At 38.4% G+C, this 13738-nt stretch overlaps 1 long non-coding RNA gene across 1 annotated transcript in view; it reads left to right on the forward strand.

Annotated features, from left to right (window-relative positions):
• LOC102071447 (uncharacterized) overlaps positions 1–11419 on the forward strand; it is a 36066-nt gene extending 24647 nt beyond the window's left edge. The window contains exons 2-4 of the long non-coding RNA XR_012582928.1: positions 8364–8457; positions 8877–10718; positions 11218–11419. This is a non-coding gene — a long non-coding RNA (uncharacterized LOC102071447). The remainder of the gene's footprint in view (positions 1–8363; positions 8458–8876; positions 10719–11217) is intronic.
• Positions 11420–13738: the final 2319 nt, after the last annotated feature.

The following is a 13738-nucleotide window of genomic DNA, read 5'->3' on the forward strand; positions in this document are numbered from 1 at the left end:
AAATTTAAAGTCAACTTATAGCTGACAGCAAATGCAAACAGCTGGAAGACTGTATACAACCAAAATGCATTTAAAATGTCTCATGCTCAGCAATGGGAAGTGCACTCAGATTTTTCTTCAGCCAGCTTGTTTCATTGAAAACAGCCCTTAAGAGTAATTTATCCTCTTTCTAACGTTAGCAATCCTATGAAAAATGAGTTGCATGGGAAGAAATATCTGTGAGAAGCATGTTAGCAATGTTAGTGCCTTAATTGTTAGGTAAAAATAACATTTTGTCTGACAAGGGAAGAAATATTTGGAAAATACTGATATGGGTGGGTTGTTTTTTCTTGAAGATTGTTGTTATATAAATATTACAAAACCGTAAAGCAAACACTTTGAGTGAGAAATAGCTTTCTCTCATTTGTTCTCCTTTCTTTTTTTGGTTCATTAAAAAAAGGGCAAAAACCCTTAGGAAGTCAAGGGTTATGAAATATGCTGGTACATTACTGACTTCTATTTTTTTTTAAAGTGACAAAGGCAAAGAGGCTGTGCTGACCTTTATGAAAGAAGAGATCCATGGGGAAACGTTTCTTTCTGATAGACAGGAAGCTATCCAATTCAACCATTAAAGGTAGTGAAGTAGGATGTTTAAGTCATCTGTTGTTCCAGGGAGTCAAAAGTAACCTCAGGCTGTTATTTCTCTAAGGCTAAAAGTGTACTTGCACAGAACATCTCGTTTACAGAAACTATAAAATACTTTGATGCACTCAGTTTAATCAAATAAGCTAGCTATCTGTTAGTTTTTCAAGGTAATCTTTTCAAAATATTTATTGTTTTGCTTTCAGTATTTATTTTTCTCACTATGCACATAATCCCAAATTTCACATTCTGATTATTATACTGCATAACTCTCCGTGTCTTCTCTATAGTACAAGGCTCTCTATTAATCAGCTGCTTATGCAAAATGCACATCTGGATATAAAAAATAGTTATAGATAATCAATATTTACTAAAGCAAAGAGTGAAAATTAGAAAATTAGAAGTCTCTGAGAGGTATAGGTCTAATGATAGTACAGACAATAGTACATAGCTCATTATGTAATCACAAATTATTGTACTGTGGGTTAACATGTGAAATTAAGGAACCTAAGACTTAGCATACTACATGTTCATTTAGAGAAGAAAAAAATACATATTTTAAAAAATTCTGACTTCAGTGAGCAGAGGAGACATCCAGAGTAGTAGGTACCTGTTAGCAGCTTGTCTCTGTTTGTTTTCCTTACAATAGATTGAATGGCTACACATGTTCTCTTTTGTTTGTTAAAACTTCTCTTATAAAGGCAGCCAAAACCATTGAAAAATGTTTTTATTAAAAAAAGTACTGTAGCTTCATTTGGGCAGTGCTCTCATCCAGTGGAATTCTAATCAAGCTCATGAAAAAATGCAGGGGGAAGAAGAACTATATAAAAAAAGCAAACTCTCAATATAAGAGCTGAATCATTGCAGAAATGAAAATGCAATGCCACAATACCCAGCATAGTGGATAATGAGCAGAATATAGTGGTAGGAAGGTAGTGTGAGAAACAACTGCTAACTTTGAAAATTTAAAGAGGTTTATTAAACCTTGACAAAAATGCAACAAAAGGACTACATAAGGAAAAATTCACAGCACTGGGAACTGTCTTGTGCATATCACACAGCTACTTCATCTTCAAGATGGATGCTTTTGTATCCCTGGGGGTTGCATCAGCCAGCCCTGGCCCCTCCCAAAGTGTGTCAGTCAGCTCTTCTTTGCCATTTATCAGTGGAGACTGCTTTCTTGTGACTCGATTGGAGGTCAGGTGTTGCCATGCTGCACCCTTTAAGCACCAAGCTTTTCCATCCCCAGCTGCCCCATGCAAGGGGCACATGTGCAGCCTTCTTTGTACCTGTCCTGGACAGCCCAGGCTGTGTGATGGCAACAATACAGGGGGGAAAAGGGAACTACAATAACATAACTATACATCACTAAAGGTTTTCTTAATATTCACACAACAGTTATCCCTTAATTGTGAGAGCAAATCATCTCATTATCCATCTATAACAGTAGCCTGGCTCTCCCACACTGACTCTGTAACCTAAGTGTAGCTGAAGTGTATTTTAAGTCCAGCTAAGCAACTTAAGTTCAAGCATTTTGGTACAGATTGTTCTGATGTCTGTAGAGCATCTCAAGTGGCACATCCAGGAAGGGAGCTCACTCTAGTTCACGTTGCGACCTCTCTGTGCCGTGCAGTTGGGGATGGGGTAGGTGGGACACCCTGTCCCTTCCCCTACAGCGAGGTTCCACAGGGTGTGGATCTCCTGACCCACCCCATGCTGCTCCTGGTCCTGCTGGGGATGTGACAGCTGAATATTGCAGTGAAGTGTTGATGGCTGGATAGTGTCCCCAAGAGATGGCAGCCTGCCAACAGGTTCTAAAATAAGACCTTTGTAGCCTTTGCCACGCACTTTGGGCTCCCTCTGGGAATTTTCACTGGAAAAGGACAAAATAATAGTGATCATGGTTATGACAAATGGGACTTCAATACCTGCTGGTGGTCTTAATAAAACTGTTTTTCTCTGGGAGTTTTACAGAATTTTTGCAGTTTATCTGCATGGCATGAAAACTAAATAAAGGTAATAATGTTGAACACAAGTCAACTGAAAATTTTAAATGAGCAATTAGATGAAGTTGAAATTTTTAAAAATCTCCATGGAATATGAAAAGAGTAACAAAAAAAAGCTTTTACCTAAAAGGATATAAGAAAATACAAGCTGTTTTGGAATTTATAAACAAGACCTTGGAAGATTGCTCTAATAAATTCAGGAATAGAAGAGGACTAATGGGCAAAAAATACAAAAAACCACAATGAAAACTGAAGCTGTCTTGGATTCTTTGATGTACATATAATACATCTTATAAAAAAGCATGGTTTTAAATAAAATAAATATATCATATATATATATATATCAATAGATATTCCAATAAATATTCTCTAGAAAACTCTAAAGCATGCATTTATTGAGTAACATCTCAGGTAGGATGACATTTGTTAATGATTAGTGAAAACAATCTTAAGTTTAAAAGTCATCTTTACCAATGCATATAAAAAAAAAGAGATAACTGGTAAAGATGTATACAATGACTTCATCTCTGTCTGGAAATATGTTTCTTTGTTTTAGATGCTTACTGCAAATGAACAAAAATATTCTAATGAAGTGAAATTACATGATGGGTAAACTGAATCCCTGATGTAAAGATCTCCTTTGAGTTCTTGACTATGGGACTGATGTTTGTGGGCTGAAATTATTCCTGCAGACGTTGGAAATTTAGGAGAATCCCGATTTTCATGCAGAATTCAGTTCAGCTGTAATTACATTAAATGCCGCATATTGTATGTACATGCATTTCTACATGGTTTTAAAAAATAATGTAGCATATACTTTGTATCAAGTGAACATTTACTTAAGAATATGTAGTAATGTGAGCATGACACACTGATTTGTGTGGCAGCATGAAATTACTTTTATGCTACCGTATTTTATGTCTGCTGAATCAAAGAAATTTATAACAGCTCAAGGGATTTTCATCTGACAGGGGTGCTTTCCTGTTCATGCTCTTAAATAGTAACATATTTTAAATAAATATTGTGTGAGATTCTTTTTTAATCTTTTTGAGAGTAGTTGAGTGATAAAAGCTGGACCATGAAAGGTAGTTTCATGTTGTTTTAGAGTACTTATTACTTCTGAAGTACTTTTTTTAAAAAGGAAATTATAAAAGTTAATTTGAATGAAAAACATTGAAAGAAAAAAGGAGAACAGTATACATACCGCATTTGCAATAATAATTTGTTCAGAACATGTTTTGCTTGCCTGAAAAAGGATTTGTCTAATTACTGAAAAATAACCTTCTAAATCTGTGATTTTAACCTTTGCATAATGAAAGGTAATAGACCATATAAAGATCTGGTATAGCAGTTTTCATATTCCTTTTTCACAGTTACATTTTGCATTTTGGTTACAAGTGGCTCAGGAACAAAGGTTTCTTTCACTTTTCAGAAGTGCATGAACACAGCTGCATGCTGTTGATTTGACATAAGTTTTAGCACTTCTAGAACTTGCTAGAAAGCTACTGAGAAAAAAAAAGTTGGAAGTGGAAGTATATAATAGCATCCCCAGACTAAAACCATGCTTCAGTGCATTCTCCTTTCTGGAGCTTTTGTCCTGAAAGGCCAAACAAGAATTACTGGCAACACTAGACACTGAGCAGTCCCTGCAGCACACAGAGGATGTGGATGTGTAAGCACAGTCTTTCACACTGGATCACAGCTTCTGGCAGCAGTGAGGAAATTAAATGCAATCTCTTTCGGTTTCAATTTTGTCTTATCTGTTGTGCATTGCAAAAGACTTTGGGTGACTGTCCCAAAGGACTGCCCCAGTCCTTATCTCACAGGGAGATAGGAAGCAATTGCACAGGATAAGCCAGACTGTTTGCTCAACAGCACAGAGAGCTTTACCTGGAATTATGCCTTGTGCACATGGGATGACTTTTTCCCTGTGCTCACCTCCTGAAGGTGATACTTTGCCAGCTGCCCACATCACAGCACTCCAGAGTCTTAGAGCAGCAGTGGGAAATTATGTGCAGGCACAGTGGGCACCCACAGTGAGGGGGAGCCAGCTGGGGGAGGCATCCCTGGGGAGATGGGGGTTCCCAGGCCTCGCTGCCTCCTCAGCTGTGCCACCCTCTCCCTTTTGTGACTGTCCCCCTTGCCAGAGAGGGCAGGAAAGGCAAGGGCTCACTGTGTTAGCATCCCTTGCAAAGCTGGAAAAGCCATGACTGGTACATAAACCCAGGCACCAGGAACCAGCCCGCTGGGTAGGGAAGAGCTTGTTTTCATATTTCTCCATATCTCTCTACCATAGGACATTCCATCAGCTTTCTTTGCTGTGATTTCCTTTTCCTTTTTATCATATTTTTTTTATTTGTCCAGCTGTTCCACTTTTTGAACCCATGATGTTTCTGAAGTCAAAATAACAAGTGTGAGATAAAATAGGTTTGCCTAATCTAGAATATATTCAAGGTGATGAAAGGTTTGGGATTTGTTTTCAAGATGTTCATTATAGGAATTGGCTCTTGTGTTGGAAAGCCATGTTGTTTTAGTGGTTTCGGTCTCCAGAGCTAGAGAAAAACAGCTTATTTTTTTCTCTTCAAGGGCAGTGGAACTCAATCACGTCCTCCAAAACTGCAGATAACAGAAGGTGATATTTGGCAATGGAGTACTCATGTTCTAAAAATCTTTCAGCCCTCAGGAAAATTCATGTGTCATGTGAGGAGAATTTTTCAAATTTTATCTTGTTGTTGTGAAGTATTTGACATAGATGACCAGAAAGGCACATATTTTTTAATAACAAAATGTAACCATGTGTTGTTAAAAGTGGCCTGTCTGCGCTCCAGTGACCTGGAAGGTGAAAAATTAAGGCCTTGTACTGTGACTATGGAAGACACTTCTAGGTTCTAAATGGGAGAAAAAGCAAGCATGTGTCCCCTCTGTCCCTTTCAAACCATATTAAAATTCCTGGATTTGTCTAGACTTTTGCTCTGTAAACCCCACGATTCATACATTTTCAGGTGGGTCCGTTTGCAAGAAGCAAAGCTCTCTCCATGCAGCTGAAAACGAGTCCCTGGTCAGAACATTGGTGGTCACTTGCACAAAACCCAAGGTGTCTTGCCCACAGGTTGCTCACAGCCCTTTGTTTTGGTTCTGTAAAAGGTGTCCCACCAGCAGCACTGTTTAGCTGCACAGCTATATTGTAAAGCAGTACAAGCTGTTTTGTGCAGTTGGGCTTCCAGCACATTTTCAGGCTCACAAGGTTGGGGATGAATACTTAACTGCTGCACATGCAGAAAATGACAATGAATTTTTGCATGTTTGTTTCTACAGTTTTGGTCTTTAATTCAGACCAGATAGAATGTTCTTTGCCTGAACATTCTCACCCTAGTTCTAGCTCTCAGGAAACAAAGGGCAGTTTCAGCACTGAGTACACAGGGCTTATAGACCATGGCTGGCTGTGCAGCCATTTCGGGAGTGGTAACCATAGCTGTGAATGTGTTAGTTATGAAACTGTTACCTTTTATACTTCCCAGCAGCAAATTCACTGATTGTTCCCAGAGACCTCCTGAGAAACAAGTTGCCAAGTAACTTACGATTTAGCTCCAATATGCAAAAAAGCAACTTTCAACTTTTGTTTTTTCTGCTTTTTTGCTTCTTTAATCTTTAACTGAAGGTGTTTCAGCAGTTGTCCTATATGGCATTCCTCTGACATTGCCTCAGGTGCCTTTTTTTCCTTGAGTGGAAATAAGGAGCCATGATTTCCATCCAGCATGTACCTTACTAAACCTGTAGCTCTCTGAGGACTGGGCAGTTTTGTCCTGGTGATTGACCATGTAATTGTGCTTCTGATCAGCTCAGTTTCACCCATGTTAACAGGCTGCTAGAGCCCTGGCTGGGCAAGGGGAGAGGTCTTTCCCCCCAGAGCCATCCCCTGGAGGGGTCTGGCTGGACCCTGGGGTCAGGTCAGGCAGCCTCATGCTCCTGCAGCTGGAGTCCCACCTGTGTGTGGCCACAGGGCTTTGCTGGGCAAAGTGGGCTGACAAACTGTAATTTAATACAGTCATACAAATCTTCAGGCTGCAAGGGACCTTAAAGTTCATCTGGTCCCAACCCTCCTGCCATGGGCATGGAACCTGTGGAACCCATTTTCCAGATGGAGATAGGATTGTTCTCATGTGATCGATCTTCTTCTAGTAACTGCTGCCAAAGACTCTGTGATGTGGAGAATCTACTCATTTCTCTCAATCTATTTTCAGTAAAAAAAACCAAACAGGATGGGAAATATATCCTGGCAAGGTTTCTGACATATCTGGTTCCATGATTCAGCATTTCATAAATAAGTAGTTATTTACATCTGCTTTTTCCTTTGTAAACAATACTGATGTTTTACTAGCAATGGCAATCTATCTTTTTTTCTGTTGACTTTCAGCTGGGGCCAAGGAATTTGCATGAATGTTACTATTTCTGGCATGCCTAGAGACTTTTCTGGTATTGTCAAGAAGAAAGTGCTTTAAAGAAATGCACAGCCAAAGATGATTGAAGATCTGTGCTCACAATGTGTGATAAATCTGTCAGCAATTAATTTATTAATGAAAGTCATAATAAATAGAGGAAGCCTCTTAGGATATACGACTGGAAATCCCATAGGTATTTCAATTTCTTGAACACTTGGCTATGTGAACAGAATTTTCATTAAAATGCATGCATTTTTGTGCTGGTAATTCAGTCTGAAAAGAAAGCTGCTGGGTTTTTTCCTCTGTTCATACATGCCCTTGAAGTATTTTTGGCAGCAATACCAGGAAGACAGTCACTTCACCAGTGATTCTCAGTGCTGCATGGCAGAGGATGGGGAGTGTTTATGGTTCCTTAATGGCAGCATTGATTTTTAGCAATTTTTAAATAAAAAACAGAATGCTGTCACATCTCCCAGCTCAGGGAGTAAGTAATTCCTGTGGCTCACATGGTCCCTCTGATTAAGTGCTTCTTGCTGCTTTCAGGCAGCCATTTGCTGCCCTGCAGTGTTCTCTAATTCACACACACTTGTGTGCATCTCCATTTAATTTGTCTCTCCCCCACTCAGCCTGCTGTGCACCAGAATATGGAGGAGCAGATTTAACCTCACAGGGATCTGCTGTGGCCAGCATTTCATGGACAGAGGCCAAGACTATTGCTTACTCTGATAATTTTAGTAACAATACACAGAAACATTACCCAGTTTTTCAGCTCTAGACTGATCTTGATCAGGAAAAAACCCTCCATGTGTTGTGATTCGAATAGTCCTAAACCTCTTTTAGCACAAGCAGGGTTAAATATTGAAGGGATGTACTTTTCATTTTCTGTCATGGAAGTACAAGTGGTAACAGTGATGACTGTGTAACTCAGGAGGTGAAAAATGACCAACCAGTGATGAGCAAACACTGGCAGAAAACATAAATGCAGACACATAATTCACAGGCCAGACAGCAAGAGATAAGGCACTGCATACGAATCAGAATATGTGGGTGTGAGAGCAAGCAAGTGCTGAAGAAGAGAATCTGTCTGCTTCACTGAAAGTGCAATTACACAGAAAGCTCTTCTGACTGCATTTCATCAGTAAATACTACCCACTGGCATAAAACTGGTAAAAAAACCCCAAAGAGATGTATGAAAATGGCAGGCTTACTTCCAGGCAAAATAAATTACAATGAGTCAAAAATACCGATATATAACATCTGCCTTACAAATAACTGGCTTTGTTCTTGTTTCTTTCAGAGAATGTTTAATTTTTGCTCAGACTTAGATGTTTTGTTCTGGTTTCAGCAGACCATTTGAACAAGACTCTGCTTTCTGGATATCAATCACCTAGGTATGTTGGCTGACTAAATGTACCTTAAATCAAGTAAAAATTGTGCTTCTTCCATTAATTAATACATTTCTTTTATTAATATCTGTTTTAAAAAATTACTGAAAAACAGAATACTGATATTTCTTGATGTTCATTAACACCCTATGCTGTAATAAGATACATGCCTCTGCTTAGTCATTTGGTAAAAGATCTTTATAGGCTGTGACTGCAGGTGTGACCTAAAGTAAGAGCAGTATCCCAGGTTCTCAGGACTTTTCTGGTTGGCTGCAAAGAAGAAAATGAGGATACTCCTTCCAAAGCTGTGTGAGAAAGAGGATGAGACCCAAAATGAAGAGAATTTGTTTCACCAAGAAGGAGCTTAAAAATTTTAAATTAAATGAAACATTATTTTTTAGAATTTTTCTCCTTTTTTTCACCAGGCTCTTAACGCCAGGTTTTAAGGTTGATCTCTGTGGTTCTGTGGCTTGGTATCAGCTTGTAAAGGCTGTTGTGAACCTCAGCTCTCCTAAGGTGTCTTTTCCTGCAGGATCAGCACTTAAGCCTAAAAGAGCCTCTGACACTCAGGGGACCAGGACAAGGGTGAGAACCTACTGCCTCTCCTGTTAAATGCTGGCTGTTCCCAGTTGTGTCAGGTTCAAGCTGACTGGATTTTCAGAAGTAACAAACTCAGATTACGCTTGATCCCCTTAGAAGAATTTTAGATTCAGACCAGCAAGGGTTCATTTTTCACCTCAGTCAGTACTTTTACCATTGGTTTGGTATTGCATGTCTACACTGCCCTATTTGTTTCAGTACTGGCTGCTATTTCCTTGTTAATGTGTTTCGTTTTTTAAAGAACATATTAAAAATATATATTTATTATGGATTAAGAATACTTGTTCTCCTAAAGTAACAAACAGACAAACAAAACATTTTACTTGCATGCCCAAAGCATTCAGTGAAAGACAATTTATGAGTAAAATGCATAAACATTTTTCATTGTTCCAACTGCTGAGCTCGGGGTCACTTCACAAAGTTTGTGGAAGTAGCTGATTTCACTCTAGATTCTTAAAGCCAGACTGGATTTCCTGCTTATCTGTTTACTTTAGCTGTCTTTAATGATCCAGCACATATGGCCTGATGCAGTAATACTGGGTTACAAGCCATCTTGGGTTTTTTGCTGGAGAAAGATTCAATTACTGTGACTGTTTCACTCAGCCCTTATAAAACTTGGCTGGAGTTTCCTACTGTCCTTCAGAAGAAACTGAATTCCTCTAGTGGAGGCTTTTCCACGCTTTTTCAAGTTTCAGGATGACCCCATACGAATATTTAGTTCCACGGGTTTTATTTGTGTTTTAAGTACCAATACAAGTCAGTGCATACACAAATGCATACACAAAACCTTCTCTGAAGGTTTTAAAAATTCGTTGTTGTTATTGTTCTTCCCAGCTGGTGATACTTACCTTGTCTGGATCTAGTTTAGCCAAATGACAAAAACCCCCACACTCTTAAATGACAAGCTCTCCATCCAGAAGTCTCCTGGCTCAGTTTTCCAAATTATGTGCCTGAGCTATTCAATTTTTAGTAATGTGTCTAATGTTAGATTTTAAAAATTATTTGTAAATCAGGCAAAAGTGACTGAATGAAATATAAATATGATTTATAAAAATAGGAGTGTCCATCAGGATCTACTGTCTCGCATTAAACAATCAAGCTCCTAAGCTAATTTATTCTGCTCAGCTGGATTACTTTTAAAATCATACAGCCTGAAATACTTGTCAATTCTTCTCTTAATTTTTTGTAATCTGTACAATTTCCATTCTGTTTTGAGGATGAGGCTTCATTAAATAACCTTAATATTTTGCTTTTGCATGATATCTGTGCGAAACCTAGATTTATCTCTTAACGTGACTGAGTTGTAGTTCATACTCAAGTGGAAAACTATGTAGGCAATTAAATGGGGAGTGCATATTGTGTGGCCAAACTACTGGGGTAAGGGACATTTATGGCTTCATTTTCCCATGCTTGCATAGGCAATGTGAGAAGGTAGGTAATTTTCTAAGTGGATTTAGTCTGATGTGGTTAGATGTGAGATACTGGGTTAGGTGTGAGATACTGCAGATGGATGTAGGAAGTGGGCTTGTGTGTGGGACTGGTTATCCAGTCAAATTTCTCTTTCTGCATATGGAATATCCAGGCTGTAGGTGAGCAGGCATGTTTTGCTGTTTGGGAAACCAGGTCAGAATACGTGAGTGAAGTCCATAAAAACACTAAAATATCAAGTAAGTGATATTGTATTCTCTTTTCTCTTCTTCTTCCAGAACACTTGGTTCAATCTACCCCAAATAATTAAACACTCCCTTGGAAAGCCTTATCAGCCATCTAATCATAATTCTGTCATGAAATTATAGTATTCAGATTAGGAAACCTAAACATTTATTTAAAATTAAGAGGAAACTAGATATGATGGAATAAACAAACACTGTTAAACTAATTGCAAACTGGAATATATGTTTGACATTATGAAAATTACAACTGATATACAATTAATGACTGGAATAGTAACAATCTGATTTTACTCACTATGCAAAGTTTAATTTCCTATCTTGTAAATAACAAACCTCATAAACAAGCCAGCAGCTAGATTGATATAATTAATCAGTTTTAATTAATATGCTGGTGGTGGGTGAGTTTTAAACAATGAACATAGAAAATGCATAGAATTGGTAATGAAAAGGATCCATGTTTTCAGTACTAATGAAGAGTAATTTTTTTCCTTAGCAGGGCAAAGAAGCCTTGTGGAGGTCACTGGAGAGGAGCTGCATCTCAGTCAGCTCTGGCAGTGCTCCTGTGGCCAGTGTCATGGTCTCTGCTGCTCCATCTGCAAAGCCTCTGGTGCTGCTTCTTCCGCTGTGCCCCGTGTCACCAGGGAGCCCCAGGGCTGCTGTGTCACAGTGCTCAGTGTCCCTCTGCTGACTCACCACTGCCCTTGCAAAACTTCCACAAGGAATAAACCCTAGAGGGAAAAATGTTTGAGTTTTTTGTGTATTTGAGTTTTTTGGCATTTTTACCCAAGCCAAATAGTCCCAACTGTTGACCCTGGTCAGAGTGAGATTCCAGAAAGGAGCATTTGGAATGGTTTCCTTAGCAAAGCCATTATGACAGGGAAATCATGGAACCATTAGGTTGAGAAAGAACCTCAAGATCACCAAATCCAACCAATGACCCAGCACTGCCAAGTCCAGCACTAAAGCATGTCCCTAAGTGCCACATCTACACATCTTTTAAATACCTCCAGGGGTGGTAATGTCATTGGATGGCCAATTGAGACATCCCCTGAAATACTACTTCACTAACTGTTATCTCTACTAGTCACTGATGTGTACTATAAAGAATACAGGTTTCTGTTATTATTTGATTAAATTGATTTTTACATGTCAATATTCTGGTTGTCTCTGAAATCTCATATTTATTTCTTATTATATGTTTGATAAAGTGGTGGCTTTCTTTTCTTTGCTTTGGACTTTTGACATGTTTTAGGGGGAAATGCATCACCAAGATTTACCATGTTGGAGCCTTGAAGGACCAAATACTATTTGTGGGATGCGCAATTATGGTGCTACCAGAAGAGATTCCATTTATGTTTTCCACACACTACTAAAAATGTTTTTAACAAAACATATTGTCACTGGACAAGAAAGTGGCATTAGCTTTTCTGACAGTTCTCCTTCTAGAAAGCTATTATAAATTTAAGATATTGTAGTACAACCTCTTGTTGCTTTTAACCTAAATTGATTAAAAATTTAACCTAAAAGCAACAAGAGGTTGCAAGAAAAAGGCTGCAAGGCCCCCCCCCCAAAAAAAAAATCTCCATAGACTGATGCCTTTCATTATCAGGAAAAACCGACTTTCATGTGAATTCTTAATTAATGCTTCAAATAATCTTTGAGCATTTCACAGTGTTCCACCCATTTTTTTTGGAACCCCTAATCCTGATCAGTCAATATATATGAATTTCAGCCCAAGCCATCTTGACCAAAAGGCCATTTAATCATTTTACTCTATTAAATATAATTTTAAGAAAATGAAACACTCCCTATAGCACACTTCCATTTAAACAAAGCCCTAATAAAGCAGAGAGAGGGAGAACAAAGGCAGCTGGGAAGGTTCAGGATGCAGACTTAATCTGCTTTCTGGTGCCTAAGGCCTGGCTGCTCTCTTGTGTAAGTGATTGTGTGAGCTCCTGAGCTAAATGTAGCCCTGACTACACTTAATGAACCTTAAGAGTGCAATCAAAAAGACAAATATGGTATGTCTGAAAATGTGAGGGTTTTTTCTTCTTTGAAGACCTTTGGAGTCCTCTTCTTCATCTTGATAAAAGCACTATTATTCCCAGCAGTGTTTGCCACTGAAACTGTGTTCCAGCCTGATATTGAAACCACAAAAATCTGAGTAATCACCCTGTTTTATTCTTTACATTGACCAGTGTCTCTACTATGGCGTCACTGAAGGAAAAGGAAACAATATTCTGAAGACTCTAACATAGGTTAATTTAACATAATCTCTGGCTTCAGCCTACAGTACTTGTGAGAAAAATATATTAATATGGGACTTTACTGTTCTCAGAGTAGCCTTTGTCAGGAGTTTGAAATGTCTGAAACAAGATATTTAAAGAATCCTTAAAAGTGTGTTTCAGTCTTCTGATCGTTCTTCATTTTTTAGAGCTTTTCTGAGAAAAAATCAGCCTTCAGTTCTGAAGAAGTAAGAAACCAGTCACATTTCTGAGAAACTGCATTTCTTCTCTTGTAAACTACCCCCTGGCTGTAGTTGATACTATGCTCTGTTGGATTTTGCATCTTTGGCTCTGAACACAGTGATCAGTATCTATGGACCTATTTTACAAAATTAATTTCAGCAAGGAAAAGAACAGCATATTTGGGTTTAAAAAGACCTTTTACATTCTTCCCTTTTCTACCTCCTGTAAGCACAAGTTCATTTCTACAGTACACTCCTTGCTCCATAAATCTTTGCTTAAAAATCTAGGGCTTTACATCTCTGAGAAAACTGCAGCAGAGCAACACTTTTTCCTTACACATTTTCCTGAGTCAAAATTTCTTCCTAATCAGCTGTGCACATTGATATGCTGTTCTACTTTACTATCTTCTGTTTCTGTTCTTTGCAAGGACCAAGAGGTTTTTACAAAACTTTTCCTTTAGTAACTATTTTCAGCTCTTAACCTGTGTGGTCCCCAAAAGCAGTGAAAATACAGACTCCATTTTTATTTACTTTTCATATTTTTTTA

Source organism: Zonotrichia albicollis, chromosome 1 (assembly GCF_047830755.1).
Source record: "Zonotrichia albicollis isolate bZonAlb1 chromosome 1, bZonAlb1.hap1, whole genome shotgun sequence".
Taxonomy (NCBI): domain Eukaryota; kingdom Metazoa; phylum Chordata; class Aves; order Passeriformes; family Passerellidae; genus Zonotrichia; species Zonotrichia albicollis.